Source organism: Stenella coeruleoalba, assembly GCF_951394435.1.
Source record: "Stenella coeruleoalba genome assembly, chromosome: 10".
NCBI classification, from domain to species: domain Eukaryota; kingdom Metazoa; phylum Chordata; class Mammalia; order Artiodactyla; family Delphinidae; genus Stenella; species Stenella coeruleoalba.
Genome location: NC_137156.1, coordinates 18,722,094 through 18,740,135, shown reverse-complemented (window position 1 = coordinate 18,740,135; position 18,042 = coordinate 18,722,094). Strand labels below are relative to the sequence as shown.

Here is an 18,042-nt window from a genome sequence, read left to right as displayed (position 1 = left end):
TTTCCCTCTTTCACCACAACAAAAATACAAAATCTAGGCCCTTATGATTTTGGATAGAAGATTTATGATTCTGTTGGATTCAAGCCCAGATAATTCTTAGTTGCTTATTATATACTTCTTCAATCAGAAGTTTGCTCCATTCTTTAAGACAAAATACATAAAACAAGTAGAGAAAATGAGATGGAAAAATGGGAGAATTTCCTTTTTGTCTTATATTTTTGTAGCATTTTTACCTCAAATTTTATGGAATATAACTAAAAACACACATATTTCTTAATGACTACATGCTACCCCACTGAAAAAAAATTGAAAATTTTATGTTTGATTTGGAAGACAGAAAGAAAATTAGGCAAAAACCGTCTCTGTCTATAAACGCTCATGATTTTTGAAGAATTATTTGACTGTTTGAACTTCAGTTTCTACATCCATTAGGGTTATTTGTGAGGATGAGTTATTAGGTTGGCCAAAAAGTTCATTTAGTGAATACATTGTTCAATAAAGTTCATTGTGAAAATGAAAACTGTGTTTTTTACTTAAAACCAAATGAACTTTTTGGCCAACCCAATACATCATTTGAGTTACAATGTGTGGCACATCCAAGTAAAAATAGACCTTGTTCACCAGAATTCAGCCTTATGTTGTCATTCATTTTTCCATGCTTTCATTTCTCCTTAATACATTTTGATAGAACTTAAAAAAATATAGCTTTATAGTTATAACAAAATGACTAGTTGAAATAAGTGGAATCCTTACTACATATAACTTGGATCATCCATTGGTTTTGATTTGGGTTTTTCTCCTGAAAGCTGCTTTCAGAACCACTCTCAAATCCTTGTGCTACATATAGTGAGCCAGTATCATGCATACGATTCTAGATACTCTCTTCAAAAACTTGAGTTTTTTATTTTCCTGTTAAAAAAATAGGATTATGAGCAGCTACCTTCTCTGTAAATTCTGTCTTAGTAGAAATACAGCAAGTCTTTTGTTAATTTGAGTATTCAAGTTTTACAAGTATAGATTCACTCTTTTTTTTTTTTTTATCCCTAGGCACTCAACTTTGCTGTGCCTACAAAGTGGATAATAACATATGCCTTATGCATGCTTCTGAGAAATGCAAAAAAAGTTAATTAGAAAATGTCAAGAAAGCTCTCCCAGATCCTTAGAGGGAAGACCATCATGTGACTACAATATATCATTAGTATAAAAATAAAATCATTCCCAATCCCATAGCTCTAGAAGGGTCTTTACACATCACTAGTGCTTTTAAGAAATAAAATTATGGACTCACTGAACTGGAAAGAATCTCAAGAAGTCATGTGGCCCACTCCCTGATTCAGGAGAGACCAATTCTACCATCGCCTATGACTTCCTAACCTGTTTTTAATATGACTAAAGAGAAACATTCCACAACTTCATTTGATAATTTGCTTAATATCTCTCACTCACACAGAAATATTGTTCTAATCTCCGTTTTAGGAAATGTAACAGAATCTAATTGAAGAGAATATGATTCAAGATACAGACTGGAATTTCTTAGTCAAGAATCACTGACCTCAACTATTTTACACAGCTAAAGTAAGTATTGGATATGAGAGAGGGCAGAGATGGGATTTGGCCCTGAAATCAGGTCAATGTCTTGATTATAAATCTGTTATTTAAGAGAAATTTCTTATAACATTTAAAAAATCTATTTGCTACATGAAGTTGCAAAAAATGTCCTTCTCTTCCATTCTGTTTTCCATTGTATGTACGTGTATTAAATGGATTATAGTCCAAAAATCAGATTTAAAATATTATGATTGGGCTTCAGCTAAAATATTAGGAAAAAAAGTACTTGAGAGAACCTAATAAAGCAGGCATTTTCTCAATAGTTTCCTTAATATAATCAGGTTTACAGTATAATCAGAAATATTTATAAAAGGCTCACTAGGCCACTTTCTACTGTAGCTTGGGATTCAGAATAATATATATATACACTGACCAAATGGATTTATTTAAAGAAAGGACATGTTTATGCACAGTTTAATTTACAAGTATGTATTATTTCAGGTAATATATATCTGTAAACCATATACAATTTGAATATTTTTCTTCTAACTTTTAAAGAAATTAGAGTTGTTCAGTAGTCAAGGAATTCATTTGAACACTTCCGCAAAGCAAGTAACAGGGGCCCTCCTTTCATAAGATGCTGGGTGTGCCCCTGCATTATGTGTGACTGGTTCACTTGGATCTGGTCTCCTTTCTACTTCCTATTTCTTTTCTCTTTGGCCAGTTTCATCATGTCTCTGAGCTCCATTTGCCCTTCCTTGAACCTGCTGAGTTTGAGAAATCCATAATTTAAACAAAGAGAGTTGTCAAGCAGACAGTTGCAAAGAGCTTCAAAATTTATTAATTCAACAAAAAGTATAGACCTCCTTACAGCCCTATACCAATAACTTACACTTTGGGCTATCAGAATCTTTTTACAACAAGCACTATTATCACACATATTTACCTAGCAAACTATATTCAAGATTTAGTAATAGCTATTGCTTTTGAGCAGTTTGATACAAAAAAACTACAATGCTACAATATACTACATTGTATGGACATTTCTTAAAGTTCACATTAACAAGATATGACCTTAAATGGAACATTTGATCAAAACTCTACTTTCTATACCTAGTTAAGGACATTTATTCAGAGGATCTAGACATTTATTTGATTATTTCCATGCATCCCAATCCTCTAGACAAAGCCCACACTGGAGAGAAAAGAAATGAAATAATTAAAGGCAGCAGATCAACAGAATATATGTGATTTCTTTTCAGTGATCTGGAATTGAATTTTTGCCCAAAAGAACATCAAAACTGAAGTCAAGCTTTTCCAGTAGCACTGATTTAAACAAACATGCACTGGGACTTATTTTTAGACATCAAGGTACACAGCCAGAGGTTTTATTCAGGATTGCCATTAAATAAACTCCCCTCAGGGCCTTGTAAAAGATGGTATTTGAATTATAAGTAGACATATCCCATTTTCCACGTTCTGCAAGCCACTGAAGATTTCTCATTGCCGAGATTGTGGCAAGGGAGCTGCCCCCTTTTGTATTTCTGTTGAGCCCTGTCTCTACAGTAATTATGAGTTTGAGGGATCATTAAAAAGTCTGAATTTTTTCTTTTTCTTGGTACATAAGACTGCTTTTGCAGCTCTGTGGCTGATCAGCAACATGTTCTAAAAGGCTTTTGATGTATACATGGCTCATTAAGTAAAGGTCAAAATTGGACATTGTCCTGTTAATTTCCTTTTTCTAGAGAAATCAATATCTGCATCAACATTCATTAAATTTGACAGAAGCTAGGAAAGTTAGATGTGAAATGTAAATCAATACTTACTCCTGATAGGATTAACTTGCCGTACAGAGAGTATAAAACATCAATTCTTTATACATATTGTTCAGCCCAATTCTCCACTCTGGCTTTAGGGTGCCTGCATTTTGCCTTTTTGGCCTTCAGCTCTAATCTGGCTTTGGGTTTTTGTTGGCTGGAGCTGAATATTCTATCCCTGAACAAATTTTACATCTTGTTAATATATACTCAGTGTGATCTTTCCTGTTGTATTATTAAGGGTGCAATTTGTTAAGACTAAATCATGCTCCACCACCACCACTCCCAAAATCCAGATATTTTAAGGTTTCAGAATCTATTTTATTTCTATATGAAATTTGCAGATTAAAACATTTCATTTTCTCTCCCTTGCAGTTACCGGCAGAATTTTTGATTTCCCATGAATCCCAGAAATGTAAGTTTGGAAAAGCTCAGTTTATTTATACAAATGTCTAGGAGTTGTTTCGTTGGTTGTCATTACAGTTATCACTGAGACTGTGAACTCTACACCTATGCATTTCCATGAACGCAGCATTCTTTTAGTTGACACTAATGTTTATAATGATAACTATGTGCTGTTGCAAGATTCTGAGACATCTTTTGAAATGAAGAATACAAAATGTTGTGTATTGTAGTTGTATTGTTCTGTAGATTTTGTTACATTTTGATTTTTTAACGGAAAATTTATATATGGAAGCCACTGACCCCTCCTCTGGCGTTAGGTAAGGATCTCTGGGTATGTCACATTTGTCTGGAAGTCTGAACAGCAGTTACTGCTTTTTCCCTCCAAACAAATTTGGGTTTGCCAAAATTCTTGATGGGGAACAGATGCCAGCCAGCACTGTACCCTGCCATGTCCTTCTTCATCTACTGGTTCTCTGGCCACCCAGGAATTTCTCAGCAGTGTCAGAACTGGGCCTGGTTTGCAATAGGACTAAAATCCAAACTAGAGACAGCTGGACTCAAAGGGCTGAGTGGGCTCTTTCGGTTGAAGGAGGTTATCTAGAAGGATTATAATAGAAATCAGGGGAAACACCCAGACATAAGAAATAGAGGTATATTGATGTTTTTCATGCTGAAGTTAGAGCAATCAGTTTGTATCACCGTCCTGCTTTAAAATATACAATTTCCTAGGCAGTTAAAATGAAGTGCCTATTTCTGAACATGGCCTCTAAAGTTCTAGGTAATGTGATGCCACACCTCCTTCTCTACACTTTTCTACTCACAGACATCTTTCCTGATCATCATCCTGGAGAAAGCAATCCCCCCACTGAGAACGTGCCTCATGCTCTTGCTGTTGTTTTCTTCACAGCACTTCACACCATCTGAAATGATTTGTTTATTCATATTTGTATGCTTTTTCACTAGACTATAAAATATAAGTGTTAGAGATTTTATAACTAGAACAGAGCCGGGCATAACAAGCATTTCTGGTACAACTGAAAGGTCAACAGGTATGTCACATTTGGGTTGAAATTTCTTGAATGACCTCAGTATAGAACTTCCCAGCATATCATGGAACTGGAAGGAAATCTGCTGTAAAATTAAGAAGCTTAATCTTTAGGGCCTTCTCTTACACCAGACTTTCTATAGCCTTGAGAAGGGCCCTGGAAATTTTACATGGTCATATAATCACATAAAATTTGAAAAATTGTGATATTCTATTCTGAATCTCCTTCCATCACATTTCCCATCATGTTGGCTGGTGTTGGGGTACCTGTAAACATATTGGGAAGATCTAGCTAAGGAGGAATTAATTTAGGAATACATTTGTGGTGGATTTCTTGGGATGTATTTATGTGGTTTATAGTCACTTTCATGTACACCGAAGTTACTGCTTGCCATCCTGACACAGCCTCAGATTTTCTTCCAAATGAGATGTACTCGTTGGTTATTTAACGCTAATACCAGTACTTCTCACCCTAAGGAAACAGTGGTGATACCAAATTTGGTCTTGTTTCGGAAAAGTGGCTGCTGCTGTATATGATTTTGCAGGTGGCGTGATCCACATTGTAGTAGAACGAAGACCTTGTATTTGACTGTCCTTGTGTGTCTTTTCATTGGCGTTTCATGGAAGTTCAGGTGGAGATGGGAGATACAGGAGCTTTTGATAAATTTTCTGTAAAAATTAATTTTTTCCATAGACTGCTGTCTAATGTGTGAACTAAGAAACGACTAGGCATTGATTTCTTAATAATCTTTGTAAAATCATGTCTGTTTATTAGAGAACATTGTCTCCATCAGAAATCAAATTTGAACTATGAAGTAAAAGCACAATGAATTTTTTTTTTTGGCTTGATCAAAATAGCACATTGGGCAGACTTGATTCGTGGTTTCATTATTGATGCTGGGCAAAAGAGATGACAAAGAAGTAAGTAATGTGCTGCTGGGTGTATCTTTGATTGGGGCTTGATTAGGACGGTAGGAACACAGAGATTTTATAGGCGAATGGTGCTTTGTGGCAGCAGGCTGGGGAATCGGTGCAGCTTTGACTCGAGCCATCTCTCCATCAGAAAGCTCACCCTCACAGCTGGTACTAATCGTGGCTGGGCAGCCTGGGCTCGGCAGCTGGGTGAAGAGACAGACTGCACTTTCACTCGGGCCGATTTGCCTCAAGCCAGAGAAGTAAGCCTGGTGTCCTGCCGCTGACCCATGTGATGCTCACCCTTTGGCTAATCAGAATATCTCTGTCTCTTGAGCTGTCAGGCTCACATCTTCCAAAATCATTATTTCATTAAAAAACGTTCTACAGGAAAATACCGGGAGTTTTTCTTTCTACTGCACTGTCTGGCTTAAATGGCTTTGAGCCTTCAGCAAAATGCTGAAACTCTCCTTTAAGAAAGAGGATCACTCAGGACTATTTTACAAAATGAAAGTCTTTGTTCTTGACACTAAGAAATCTCTGACTTAGTTGTGCAACGCTCCAGGAAATAAGATTTTATACATTAAAGCAATACAATGACCTTACATTTTGGGTGAGAAGTTGGAGGTAGTCAGGAATTTTAAAAAAAAAGAGAGAGAGAGATAGAGAGAGAGATTGGAAGGAAAGGAATTCCATAAAATGGGAAAGGAGGCAAAAAGCATGCAAGGGTGAAGAGCATTCGAAGAATGACAAGGAGTTGACAAAAAATAGAGTGTTTTTATTACTCAAGTACGGATGAAACCAATAAAAATTATAACTTTTTTGCCAAGTCTGGGAAAAAACATATTTAACAAAACATTTATATCTGGACCACTGTTAGAAGATATATCTTTTTAAACAAAATGAAAGTACATAGTCTAAAGTAATAAGTAGTTCTGCAGTTGAAATATAAACTGAACGAAACAGAGATCCACATTCCAGACTCTTTTTTTTTTTAACATCTTTATTGGAATATAATTGCTTTGCAACATTGTGTTAGTTTCTGCTGTATAACAAAGTGAATCAGCTATATGTATACATATATCCCCGTATCCCCTCCCTCCCACCCTCCCTATCCCACCCCACTGCTAGGTGGTCATAAAGCACCGAGCTGATCTCCCTGTGCTATACGGCTGCTTCCCACTAGCTATCTATTTTACATTTGGTAGTGTATATATGTCCATGCTACTCTCTCACTTAGTCCCAGCCTACCCTTCCCCCTCCCCGTGTCCTCAAGTGCATTCTCTAGGCCTGCGTCTTTATTCCTGTTCTGCCCCTAGGTTCATCAGAATGAACACTGTGGTACATGACTCTTTTTGAATTATGGTTTTCTCAGGGTATATGCCCAGTAGTGGGATTGCTGGGTCATATGGTAGTTCTATTTTTAATTTTTTAAGGAACCTCCATACTGTTCTCCATAGTGGCTGTATCAATTTACATTCCCACCACCAGTGCAAGAGAGTTCCCTTTTCTCCACACCCTCTCCAGCATTTATTGTTTGTAGGTTTTCTGATGATGGCCATTCTGACTGGTGTGAGATGATATCTCATTGTAGTTTTGATGTGCATTTCTCTAATGATTAGTGATGTTGAGCATCCTTTCCTGTGTTTGCTGGCAATCTGTGTATCTTCTTTGGAGAAATGTCCACTTAGGTCTTTGGCCCATTTTTGGATTGGGTTGTTTGTTTTTTTGATATTGAGCTGCATGAGCTGCTAGTGTATTTTGGGGATTAATCCTTTGCCAGTTGCTTCGTTTGCAAATATTTTCTCCCATTCTGAGGGTTGTCTTTTCATCTTGTTTATGGTTTCCTTTGCTGTGCAAAAGCTTTTAAGTTTCATTATGTCCCATTTGTTTATTTTTGTTTTTATTTCCGTTTCTCTAGGAGGTGGGTCTAAAAGGATCTTGCTGTGATTTATGTCATAGGGTGTTCTGCCTCTGTTTTCCTCTAAGAGTTTTATAGTGTCTGGCCTTACATTTAGGTCTTTAATCCACTTTGAGGTTTTATTCTTTTTTTTTTAAATTTTTATTTATTTTTGGCTGCATTGGGTCTTCGTTGCTGCATGCGGGCTTTCTCTAGTTGCGGCAAGCAGGGGCTACTCTGCGTTGCGATGTGCGGGCTTCTCATTGCGGTGGCTTCTCTTGTAGTGGAGCATGGGCTCTAGGCGCTCAGGCTTCAGTAGTTGTGGCTCGCGAGCTCTAGAGCACAGGCTCAGTAGTTGTGACTCACAGGCTTAGTTGCTCCGCAGCATGTGAGATCTTCCTGGACCAGGGATCCAACACATGTCCCCTGAATTAGCAGGCAGATTCTTAACCACTGTGCCACCAGGAAAGTCCCTTGAGTTTATTTTTGTGTATGGTGTTAGGGAGTATTCTAATTTCATTCTTTTACATGTAGCTGTCCAGTTTTCCCAGCACCACTTATTGAAGAGGCTGTCTTTTCTCCATTGTATATTCTTGCTTCTTTTATCAAAGATAAGGTGACCACATGTGTGTGGATTTATCTCTGGGCTTTCTATCCTGTTCCATTGATCGATATTTCTGTTTTTGTGCCAGTACCACACATTTCAGACTCTTTATCATAGTGGCTTTTATTTCATTTCCAATGGAAAGGCAAAGCATATTTTTTGCCTGTTCCACCCTCTCACATGATCCTGTGGGATAAAAAAAACTGAAGATTAATGAGTTCTTAATGACCTAGTTACCTCTTAATTACTGAGACAACATGTGTTAATAATCATCAGTCTCTCTTGATAAAAGTTTCAAACATATGCAAATATGCATTTTATTCACCCTAACAAATATGGTACCGGCATTAAAAAAATGGCAACAATATTATATAGCACACAACCCCACTGTGCGTATGTTAGGAGGCTTCAAGAAAAAATGTCTTGTTACCTTAGTGGGAAATTTAGAAAATCCAAGGCAAAAGCAGTGGATTCTTCCCATAAGCTGTCTGATATAGTGCTGTGCTGTGCAGGACAAAGAAAAAAATACTATGCACTTTTAAAATGGCAGCACTTTTAAGCCTATACTGGTTGTTCAGTAACTAACAGTGACCCCTAGAATGATTGTTTTTGACATTGCAAAAGATAGCATACACCTTTTTGTGTTTCTAACTTCTTACTCTTTGCTTTAGGGCATTTGAAATTGGATATGGGGGGAAATTGTGATGTTCTTTCCATTATTGTAAAATGAATTCTTGAAAAGCTTGAGGGGCTCTGCTAGCAACTGTTAATGAGGCTTTATTAACCTAGGACACCACCCTATGGAATAATAGCGTAGTAAAATAGATGTCCTCCTAGGGCTCACTTGTTTTATTAATAATGCAGCAGGGAAGTACGCAAAGCTCTGGGGAGTGAAAATGACCAGGTGAATGGGGTGTGTGGGTTTTTCTTCTAGATTAGCAGCTCACCTCTGGCTCAAGTCAGATATGGCCCCAGTTGTACATCACAGTTATTGAATCAATCCTCATAGATTGTTTTCTGCTGGAACTGGTGGCCTTTCTTTATCATCTAATTAGCTAGTTTTAACTCTGTATCTATGTTCATGGACTTTTCATTTGGAAAAAATAAATTCTACCTTTAAGAATTCAAGATTTGAAAAAAATGGGACAAAGTAAGTATCCATTATGACATGCTTTGCCAGTTTTTGTGGTTTTCAATTTGAGACACAGTTTTGTTTGTTTCATGTCTTTGGAAATTTAATAAGGTCATAGAAAGGAAAAGAGAAATGAGCACTAAAAGGTGTTTGAGCACTGGTGTTGAGGAAGAAGACTAGATTCGCCCTGGAAGCAGGTAGAGAAATGCAAGGACAGGAGACAAATGTAGATGTGGATGAGCAAAGAGGTACGGCCACATGGGAGCCAGTACGATGTGCGCATGCATATTCTCTCAACATTCTATGAGTCCTCACAGAAAAGATATTAGACATGGCTGCAGGTTTTCTAGGAAAAGAGAACTCCCTAAATCAGCTGAATTGAAAACTACAAAAATGGCAAACAGAGAGCTGCCATTCTGGTTGTGGTATTAGTTCCTGCCAAACTGAATTGTCTATATTGCTCCATATTGTTGGTGCTTGGGTTTCTCTTGCCCTTTGATGACTTGGGTCTTAACTACAGCCATGGTCTGCTCTGAAGAGGCATTAACTCACAATTGCTCATTAACTCACAATTGCTTGCTGGTAAACAGACATTGGAGGAGTGTGTACCAATTTGCAGTCACTGCCATCAGAAGAATCTGAATTGATAACCAATTTGGACACAGGAATTTTTCTGTGTGTTTAAATATCATTTATCCTGAGAAGTGCCCATTACTGAAATGAACAGGCGACCCCACTGGGGCTTAATTAGAGAAGGCTGAACTGGGGAAGTGACAGTTTCCATGCTGTTTTGGAGCTTTGCTCCAGCCCTTGTTTCTATCTCCTGTAGTCATACAATTAATACATTGTATCTCATTTTAATAGAGGCAGTAACTCTAGTAAGACACATTATGACCCAAAGAGAAATGTTCATATATTTCTCTCCTTGCTGTTATCTGTCAAGCCTACTGGCTTCGTCTGTACCCTGAGACATTACACATTCAGGAAAGCAGTTGTTTCCGTATGTCTTGGGGGAAAGCTATCATTTTTCAGAAAGGCATGAGGTGCATGGAACATTTTTTGTACTTGCTTTCCTCTGCTTGTATCAGGTGGTAGCCATTATAGCATTCCCAGTACATACCACTGATGTGAGAACTGGAACTTCTGTAACCTACACTTTGTATTTATTTCACTGAGAGATAGAGTTATAAAGCTGCTTCCTGACATGCAGCAACAGCTGCTAAGCATCTGTCCACTCTCTTATGGAAGAATTCAGGGGGAGCAAGAAAAAATTGGGTGAAGACTGCTACTAGGAAACTAAACAGTCATCTGAAAAGTAAATTAATGACCAAATTCTCAGCATCCTATCCTTAATTTATTTGTCAACAGTAGAGAATGAAGATTGTATTACTTTTATTTTTAACCAACTTCAATAAACACTGTGTTTTCCCACATCCACTGTTCATGCCCAATACACTACGAATTATAAAGTCCATTTGGAACACAACAATCATGGTGCTAGGAGCTAAAGAATATCTTTTTTTTCCTGTGTTAACTACAGATTATTTACAATATGAGTGTTTCCTGTATCCTTTTTCTTTTAAGAATTAATAGGAAATTTTTTAGAACAGCTTTAGGTTTACAGAAAAATTGAGCTGACAGTAGAGAATTCCCATATACCCTCTCAACTGCCATCTTCGCACAGTTTTCTCCATTATTGACATCTAATGTGGTATATTTATTACAATTGATGAGCCAACACAGATACATTATTTTTAACTAAAGTTCATAATTTACATAAGGGTTCACTCAGTGTTGTACATTCTGCAGGTTCGGGCAAATGTATAATGGTATATATTCACCATTACAGTATTATACATAATAAACTCACCACCCTGAAAATCATCTATGTTTCACCTAATCTTTCCTTTCCCCCTTCCAGAAAACCCCTGGCAACCACTGATCTTTTGACTGTTTTCATAGTTTTGCCTTTTCCAGATGTCATATAGTTGGAATCATATAGGATGCAGCTTTTTCAGATTGGCTTCTTTTACATACCTATACGCATTTAAGTTTTATCCATTTCTTTCTGTGGCTTGATAGCACATTTGTTTTCGTCACTGAATAATATTTCATTTTATGGATGTACCACAGTTTGTTTATTGATTTGTTGATTGAAGGCTTCCACGTTCTGGCAATTCTGAGTAAAGCTGCTATAAACATTTGTGTGCAGGTTTTTGTCATTCGGGAAGTTTTCAACTCATTCGGGCAAATACTAAGTAGCATGATTGTTGGAGTGTATGGTTAATATATGTTTTGCTTCATTAAAAAAATGTCACTGTCTTCCATAGTGGCTGTGTCAGTTTACATTCCCAACAACAATAAATGGGAGTTCTTGTTGCTCCACATACTTGCCTACATTTACTACTGTCAGTGTTTTGAATTTTGGCCATTCTAATATGTATGTAGTGGTATCTCATTGTTGTTTTAATTAGGAATCCCCTGATCACGTATTCTGTTGAGCCTCTTTTTATATGCTTATTTTCCATCTGTTTATCTTCTTTGGTGGGGTGTCTGCTCAGGTCTTTTACCCATTTTTTAATTGGATTATTTTCTTATTATTGAGTTTTTTTTGTTTCTTGTTTTTTTTGGCCCCATGGCATAGCTTGCGAGTTCTTAGTTCCCTGACCAGGGATTGAACCTGAGCCACCGAAGTGAAAGCGCCCTGTCCTAACCACTGGACCACCAGGGAATTTCTTCATTATTGAGTTTTAAGTGTTCCTTGTATATTGTGAATACCAGTCCTTTATCAGTTATGTGTTTTGCAAATATTTTTCTCCCAGTCTGTGGCTTGTCTTCTGATTCTATTAGTGATATTACTTTTTCATTTAATTTATGTAGCACTGCTACTCTAAGAATATCACAGACATAAGGACTTATGCTTATAACACTGATTTTAACTTTTACATTCTAAGGAAGTATGGGTTTCAATTTTCTGTAGATAGTATGGACAAAAAACATTAAAAAAAGTGTTTCATGACTCTAAACGTGCAAAAACTAACTGATTCAAGGATACTGGAAACTTCCTTTAATCTCGGAATTATGAAGAGGAAGAATTCACAGAGAATTCAGGCATAAGCCTGAGGGTTAAAGGAGATTATTTTAAGGTCGTCTTAAGAATCATTTTAACACTAATGTTCAGTGATAATCTAGGATTTATTTACTTAGTCAATAAATCAACAAATACTTATTTATTAATTATGTATTAAGTACCAGGAACTGGGTGTTAAGGTTACAGAAACGAACAAGTAAGACATGGTCTTTGCTCACATGAAGCTTAGATTCTATTTCTTGGAGAAGGGTGCAGATGGGTAGGGGTGGAATAAACACCACAATTGGTAATTTAGTCATAATTTTCTTAAGAGTCTGAAGAAGTGCAGAATGCTGCGATTATACAGTAAGTAGAATGACTTCTGAGATGACGTGTGAAGGATGAACAAATAGCTGGGAAAAACAGCAAAGAACAGTCATTCTAAAAGATGAAATGATATGGATGATGGGCCTGAGGGAGAAGAAACATGAACTTTTTGAGAAATAGAAGAAAGATTAGTATGGCTGGAGCACAAAGTAAAACAAAGGAAGAGGGACAAGAGAAGGTTGTTGAAGTTATTGAAGGTATTTAAGTGTGTGTGTGTGTGTGTATGGTCAGTGGGCAAGATCAGTGAAAATAAGTCCTGTTTGAAAAAATATCAGGGTACATTGTTGAGAATGGATTTGAGTTTGGTGGAACAAATTTGATGTGGGGTTGAATAGTCAGGAAGCTATTGCTATAGTCTAGGCAAGAGACGATAGTATCCTTAAGTTGTATGTGGGCCTGGAGATTTAAAAAAAAAAAAAGATATTTTGGGTTTAAAATAAATGTCAGTTGTTGATTAATTCTGTTTTCTTGGGCGTAGTTAAGAAGAAGGTGTTAAAGATACTCCTGATTGCCTGGATCATACAACTTGGTGAATGATGGTGCTATTAAGTTAGGGAATCATGAAGGAAGATAAAATTTGACAAGGGAGATAATGAATTTTGAATATGTTAATGTTGAAGTATACGTGAAAGACCAGTTGAAGATGTCAAGTAGACAACCCCATATACAGGTCAAAAGTTAAGAGGAAATTCTGAGCTGAAGATATATATATTGAGATTCATTAGTCATAAATACATGATTAATATAGGAGATTAAATCACTATTCAGCTACTTCCTCCCCTCCCCACCACCATGAAAAGAATTTACTTCCTTGTTCCCAGACTTAGGGCTTGCCATGTGACTTGCTTTGGCCAATGGCATGTTAACAAATGTGACCCAGTCACATGTGCTTAGGCAGTTGGGCTTGCCCTATTGTGCGATAACCTTTCACCAGCCTTGGTGAGCTGCTGGTACAAGGAGTGCGAAAGATGTGAGCAGACCTGGACCTAACTTGCCCCTTGAAGACAAACCAAGTCAAATCCAGTCCAGATTATCTGGAATCCAACTGATTTACAGATTCATTGGCAAGATGTATGTCACTAATATTTCATTATATATTATGCAGAAATAGCTATCTAAAACAATAAACTCACTTAAGGAGTTGATAAAAAGTAAGACAGGAAAAGTGACTAGTGACAAATCTTGGGGAATGCCAACACTTAAAGATTGAGTAGACGAGGAGTGGCCAGAGAAGAAAGGGATCAAGAGCTTGGAGAGACATGATAATCAAAGAAATAGATGTTGGGCTGCATCCTGCAGGCCTGCAAGCCCTGTACTTGCCCATCCTGGAAACCGAAAAAAGAGCCAGGAGTCAGTGACAGAGACGTTAATGGTTTAATGGATATTGGGGATCTTACAAGTCTGAAGCCAGGTCCTGGAGTGACACCCCACCATATGCATCAGATGGTGGGCAGGGCATGGCAGCAGTCTTCACAGGGGTGGGGTGGGGGGAGGGAGATAACGAATTATAGAGGGAATTGGTGTCAGGTTGGCTCATTGGTTACCAGGATAATCGGGGTGGGGGGGGCATGTCCCTTTGAAAAACTATCATAGTAGAGATAGTTCTGATCTAAAGATTAGAACAATCACTAGCCTGGGCCAGGCTCTGTGATTAAGAGGGAAAGTCAATTATGTGAGTAGGAGGTAGATGAAGCAGGGACTGGTCAAGTAGGGGATGTACGGAGAGCAAGAGAACAGCCATCTTGGGTAGGGATTAGTGAACAGGGGAAAAAAATCTACTGCAAATTCAGAAAAGACAATTTAGCAACATTGAAATTATTGGTAATATCAACGAGCATTTTCGGTGGTGAGAATGCAAACTGTGAGTTAAGCTGGAGAGTCTTATTTAAGATGAAAGTATAGAAGCAGCTAGCATAGTGCAAGTAACACATGCTACCTTGCTGATTGAAATGTTCCAGTGGAGAAAGAGGAGAAAAACAAAAGCACAGGAAAGAAAAGGCACAATCACTAGCAGAAACTTTCTGAGAATTTTGTAGGGGGTGGGATAGGACCGCAGGCTGGAAGATTGGCGGTGTGCAGCTGAAGGAACTCTCCTTTATCATAACAGGTGGGAAAGAGGTTTAGCAGCAAGAAGTTGAGGAAATTCCAGTCAGCAGGTTCGGTTTTTTTCCCTTAAAAGTGCTGTATAAGCTTGATGTCATCTTCTGAGAGTGAGTAAGGAAGCACTGGGTTAAGGAGCTTCAGGAGTGGATAGACAGTGGCCTTCCGTTTTACATCACACAAGGGGGTTAACCCTGCTTGCAATGATGAGAAAGAAGCCACTTGTACTTGAGAGTTTTTACTTAAAGCTTTGAACGTGTTTGTTTGGTTTGTTTGTTTGCATGTTCCTTAATCAGAGATGTGTGATAAGTACACTTTTACATGAGTGAAAATGTCTGCATTAAATCTAAGTGAGATACTTTTTTCTCTTCACTTCCCTGTCTTCTGTTATCAGTTAGTTTGCATTGCAAATAAGCACATACTTAACCTTGAGTTGAAAACTTGGCTCTTCTTCCCCTTTCCTTATGGGGTACTCATTCCAAATTTCAAATTTTAAACTCAGAGAATCGACATATGAAGCTTATGTAGATTCGCAAAAGTGATCGAAAAGGAAGAGAGAAATTTCAGCATTAATACTCTGGATCACCTTTGCAGCATTGAGTTTTAACCTTGAAACTATTCCAGAACTTTCTTTTCACAGGCTTTATGGCCATTTGCCTCCAGATAGGCACACTTCTTTCTACAAATATCCTTTTAAATTTGACACGCAGGCCATATGTTACGCTGTTTCACTCTGATTTTCAGGCAGAACTCTCCTCAATCTACATTTAATTATGTGGAGCATTTGGCTTGCTAAAGGCTTACAACTCTACCAGAACCCCCTGGAATTCATTAAATCTCCCAGATCAGAGGAAGCAAGGACGTTAACTAGTCCTGAAATATACCGGGTAGTTGCTCATAACGTATAAAGATGTGTTCAGAACCATTGTTCACCTGTGATTTATGCCATGCTGACTCTAATTATGGTGGAAAAACCTTGCTACAGAAGAAAATATACCCTGTTCTGGCCAGTTGTTGGCAGCTTTCTTCTATGAAAAGGTGTCAGTCAAGGCAGCTCTGCCTGACTGTTTGACTAAGAGGGATGTCAAATCGGATTTGAATGGGAAAATTCTTTCAGGCTACAGCCATCAGTCTGGGGCACAGTTTGCACAGATTACCTGGTTTTCTTTATTGCAGGATATCACCTGTGGCTTTGATGCTACAGTGGATAATCTGCTGTGCTTCCGAGGCCCATTCTTGAGGTGTGAGGCACTCATTTCCCCTGTGGCTGAAGAATGGTACTGCTGACACCCCTGCTGCAGTCAGTTCACAGCTGACTCCTACCCCGGGAACTGCCCTCAGCCAAAAGAATCACTTTTGCCTAATAGTGCACCTTCACTCAAGAGCAGGCCCCATTCAATAAGTGGTCAGTGTAGGACTATAATTCTGGGACTCATTGCCTCTATTAGAAACATCTCAGTAGGACCATCCAGCCTCAGAGCCTCTTGTGAGATCACCTGAATCCGATGTTGCAATTACATCTAAGTGCAAGTCCTTTCTCTGGGCAACCCTGCTTCCCTCCTCCTGTTACAAGTGTTTCTGAAAGCACACCCCACCCAATACACCATCTGAATGCAAATCTGCATCTCAGTGTGTGTTTCTCCAGAAACCAACTTAAGACACATAGTGCCAGGGGTGGTCCTAGGAAGCAGAATCTAAAGGAGATTCTGGAGCTTAGGTGTCTGCCAGCCTGCTGATAACAGGGACTCTCTTACTCCAGGTAAATAGAATATTGACCACTCCTAGAAAGTAGTGATGTATTCTACAAACTTTCACCAGTGCCGAACTGGTGAACTCGGATGGGAGACTAGTGGAAGAGATGCATTTGAGAGATTCCAGGGAATCAGGAATTATAAGGTTAGATGGCTGTTTCTGGAGACTATGAATGCATTGAAGAAACAAGGATGAGGGAGATTAATCAGCTTAAAGCAGAGTAATAGCTAGGGGAGCTCCTTGGCAATATATAAAAAGATTCTCATATTCTGGAGAAAGGGGTGGGGAAAACTGAAGGTCAGATCCAGGATGCAATCATAAGAGTAACTTTGTCTTAGAGAAAGTTGAATTCTAAATCCCAAGAAGTCTGCTATGCCAAGTGAGGGTCCTGACTGCGCAGGGGCAGCAGCTTGAGGCTTGAGATGGGAATGTATGGGTCAGTGCACTCAAACTTCTGAATCTTTTAGGCCTGCAGAAATGGCCCATTTCGTGTTTTTTAAGACTGGTGCCTCTCCCTCTTCTCTTGAAGACAATGCAGTGACTTCTGCCTTTTAAGCCAAGGTATGCCCCCTCAGGATCTGCCCACACAGTTCCTCATGGCCACCAGACCATTGACTACGATTAAGTCAAAAATTATCTAACTGAGGCAATGCTGATCTGCTAAGTGGTCCATGCTCTGAAGGACCTGCAGGATGGAGCTAGCATATACCAGGATGTGTCAAGAGTGCATATGGGGTTGCAAAGTGAGCACTTCTTTTAAGACAGGGGTACCAGGAGACAGTGCTGATATGCTGCTAGAATGGCTTTTGGATATTTTAAGAAGGTGATGGCCTAAGGAAGTAAAATAAAAGTCCCAGTATTGCTGTGGCAGACAGCAAAAGAAGGGATTAAAAGGCACACAGTAGTGGGCATTCCAGAATGTGCATACTATGTAAGAGCAGATAACTCATCAGCTGATAATGTTCTATGGAAGGGCCCACAGTATACTCCATTTTCCAAAGCAACAAGGAATGAGCTCCTGAGAGAAGCATCAGCATCACTGAGAAGCCCAGTGGTGACTGTCCATAGGGATGATATGATAGGAGATACTGTTAAAGAACTGGGCTCCCTGATAGCAATGACGATGATAGGATCCCAAAATGAGGGGCCAGGTAGCAGTGTTTATCTGTTATAAGTGAGGTGGGTACATTTATCATAAACAGCAGTGAGGTTGGAGTGGCAGCCATAAAGAAACGACCTGCAGAAAGCTAGAGAGATGGTTAGTGAAACATAGCCTTTCTGAGGGTAAAATAGATGGTTAGCCAGCATAAGTACTGTTCAGTGTATACAATCAAAAGAGGTAAAGGAAGGGTGATCATTCCAATAAAAAG

The 18,042-nt window shown here is 38.5% G+C and overlaps 1 long non-coding RNA gene across 1 annotated transcript in view; it reads left to right on the top strand.

Annotated features, from left to right (window-relative positions):
* LOC307193312 overlaps window positions 1-18,042 on the top strand; it is a 768,132-nt gene that overhangs the window by 471,543 nt on the left and 278,547 nt on the right. The window contains exons 8-9 of the long non-coding RNA XR_013830296.1: window positions 1,477-1,575; window positions 3,741-3,780. This is a non-coding gene — a long non-coding RNA (uncharacterized lncRNA). The remainder of the gene's footprint in view (window positions 1-1,476; window positions 1,576-3,740; window positions 3,781-18,042) is intronic.